This window comes from Tubulanus polymorphus, chromosome 11 (genome assembly GCF_964204645.1).
Source record: "Tubulanus polymorphus chromosome 11, tnTubPoly1.2, whole genome shotgun sequence".
NCBI lineage: Eukaryota > Metazoa > Nemertea > Palaeonemertea > Tubulaniformes > Tubulanidae > Tubulanus > Tubulanus polymorphus.
In genome coordinates this window covers 13,819,178-13,821,915 of record NC_134035.1, presented here as the reverse complement: position 1 = coordinate 13,821,915, position 2,738 = coordinate 13,819,178, and the positions used below count along the sequence as shown (strand labels likewise).

The 2,738-nt window shown below is 39.2% G+C and overlaps 1 long non-coding RNA gene across 1 annotated transcript; it reads left to right on the top strand.

Annotated features, from left to right (window-relative positions):
- Positions 1-1,994: 1,994 nt before the first annotated feature.
- LOC141913316 (uncharacterized) lies at positions 1,995-2,492 on the top strand. Its single transcript, XR_012620276.1, has 3 exons — positions 1,995-2,050; positions 2,207-2,267; positions 2,341-2,492. It is a non-coding gene; the product is annotated as an uncharacterized LOC141913316 (long non-coding RNA).
- Positions 2,493-2,738: the final 246 nt, after the last annotated feature.

Genomic DNA, 2,738 nt, shown 5'->3' with positions numbered 1-2,738 from the left:
AAAGCGAACGCGTGAATGAAATAAAACAGCATGAAATGCTGATATAAAGAGTGGGGTCCAAGAGCAATTCGAAGGTTTAGTGTCCTGCTCGCTTAGAGGGCGGGCAGGGATCTATCCCTACCTCGACTCAAAAAAAATGAAAATAAAATATAAAGAGTGGGGTCCGAGAGCAATTCGAAGGTTTAGTGCCCTGCACGCTTAGCGAGTGGGCAGGGGTCTATTCCTACCTCGACTCAAGTCAAAGAAAAGAGTAAAAACGAAAAATGGCGGAAAAATGGCTGGAGTTTGATTTGTTCCACTGGGTTTAAGTGTTAACTTGAAAAGACAATCAAACAGATTATTTATGACGAATATATTTTGCACCAGCAGTTTATAAACATTGATTAATAAATCTTATGAATAAGATTCCATAAAACAACTTTTTACAACCTGTTGTACAGAGTATAGAAATATCTCATCTACTGAGACGACGTTGAATTAGTGAAGCAACATAAATAGCATTAATTGTTTTGATCCCACATCATTCTTGTCCTTGGTTTGTGTTTGCCCTTCTCACAACATTTTGTGAGTGTGGAGGTTTGGTGCGGGTTTATTTCCTTGGTTCGGGTGAACCCTCCGTATACCTCCCCCTCCCTTACAACATTATAGTTAAATCCTCAGGTTTGGTTTGATATGAAATTGATATGATCATGAAAAATGGCAAATCGTATTGTAGTTATTGTACAGATGAGTGGAGTCTGAAGAGGAGACAGGAGGCATGATGGGAGGGCTAGGTGGGAGGGTATTGAGGGAGGGCTAGGTGGGAGGGCATTGAGGGTGGGAGGGCATTTGGGATGGGAGGGCATTGAGGGAGGGCGGGAGGGAAGGGGTGAGGGAGGGCGGGAGGGAAGGGGTGAGGGCGGGCGGGAGGGAAGGGGTGAGGGAGGGGGGAGGGAAGGGGTGAGGGCGGGCGGGAGGGAAGGGGTCCGGGAGGGCGGGAGGGATGGGGTCTGGAAGGGTCGGGTCGGGAGGTTAGATGAGTTAAAATGTTCTGATGGTTTAGTTAGACGGATGGGAATCAAATGAAGATAAGAGAACATTAAATCACTGTTCAATCACAGAATGAAGTAATGCAGTGATCTGTATCTCAGTATCTGTACACAATGTTACATGTATCTGTAACTGTTCAATCAGTATGAAATAAGTACAGCAGTTTAATCCACAGAAATCCTGTACTGTTTCTGTCTGATTGATTGATAATTTGAGATGTTACATTCTGCTCTATTGTCACTGATTATTGTTTCTTTTTCTTTTCAGAATGAAATGAATGCAATAGAATTTACTATTTAAACAGGCTCATTTAAAGGTAAGTACAAAACTGGTAATGAATTTCTCCACAGAATTCTTCACAGTCTCTGTTGATATTTTGAATCACTTTTGAACTAACAGCTAATGTTTTACTCTCATTTACAGGATGAGACACACACAGCAGCTGCAGCTACTTAACTCACCAGCAGTACCAGCAGCAGCACAACCAGCAACAACAGCAGCAGCACCAGGAACGACAGCAGCACCACCACCACCACCACCAGCTGCAACAACAGCAGTAGGTAAAACCTGGAAATTCATTATTTTTAGAGAACTGTTCTATATAAATTATTCTATCTGTTCATGTTTCCAGCATTCAATCACTCAAAGATCACGGCTTAGTTTGAAGTGAGTTTTCAATTGTTGAAATGTATTTATTTCCTGATCAAAACTGGAAATTATCAAGATCTTTATGTTTTCCATACATATTTTCAGTGAACAGACCAATGGAGGTTTTGGCGCCCAATGCAGTCAACCTCAAATACCGCTGGCTTAAAAACATTGACGAAAATGGTGAGTTTTGATTTAGTTTGAAACTGCTCTTATTTCATAACAGCTTCACTGACAATTTCTAAAATTTGTATTTAGGAGCTGAAATAACTGGAACCCTTGATAGAATCTGTGAACAGTAAACAATGGGAATTCACTTCACATTTGTTTAAGATGGACATCGCTTTAGATCCTCAAAACCAATACGGTACCGGTAAATATCTCTACAGATTCTAGTCTCTGTTTGACTGTACATTTATAAACTCATTTCCTGATTAGAAGCTACATTAATCAGTGAAGGCGAATTTTCAATCACTTCTATTCTGGTCAAAGTTCGAATCATCAAAATTATACAACTTTTGTATTCTAGGGTCTAAGATAAAGCTGAACTTGCAGTAAACATTGCGCTCTACAAACACAAGTCAGAAGTGGTGAGTTTTATATTGATTTATTGCTGTAATTTGTGGTGCTTTATCAGTTATAAACTATATTGTCTTATTTCAGGAGATTTATCTTTAAATCAAGTGCGGAAAATGAAGTGTTTTTGATTGATCAATGTCGACAGGTATCAACTCACTAGAGGACGCAGTCTAAAGCTACCATCAAACCTCTTAGAAATCTGCATATACTCGACACATTGTGATTAACTACTCAAAAACCTGGTAGGTTTTCTGTCAATCGAAGACAAACAAGTTGCAGTTTCTTATTCATTTCACTAATGATTTTCTGGCATAATTTTCTCTTTCAGAAACCGAGGCATTAAACACTAATTGCAGCAGGATAAATTGAAATATTCACCTTCAAAGAGTGAAGAAGCTCTAGTTGTAAGTAATTTTCTCTACATAATTCAACTTGGTTCTCGCTTGTTATAAAACTGTATTGTTCAATTATTTGTATTTTTT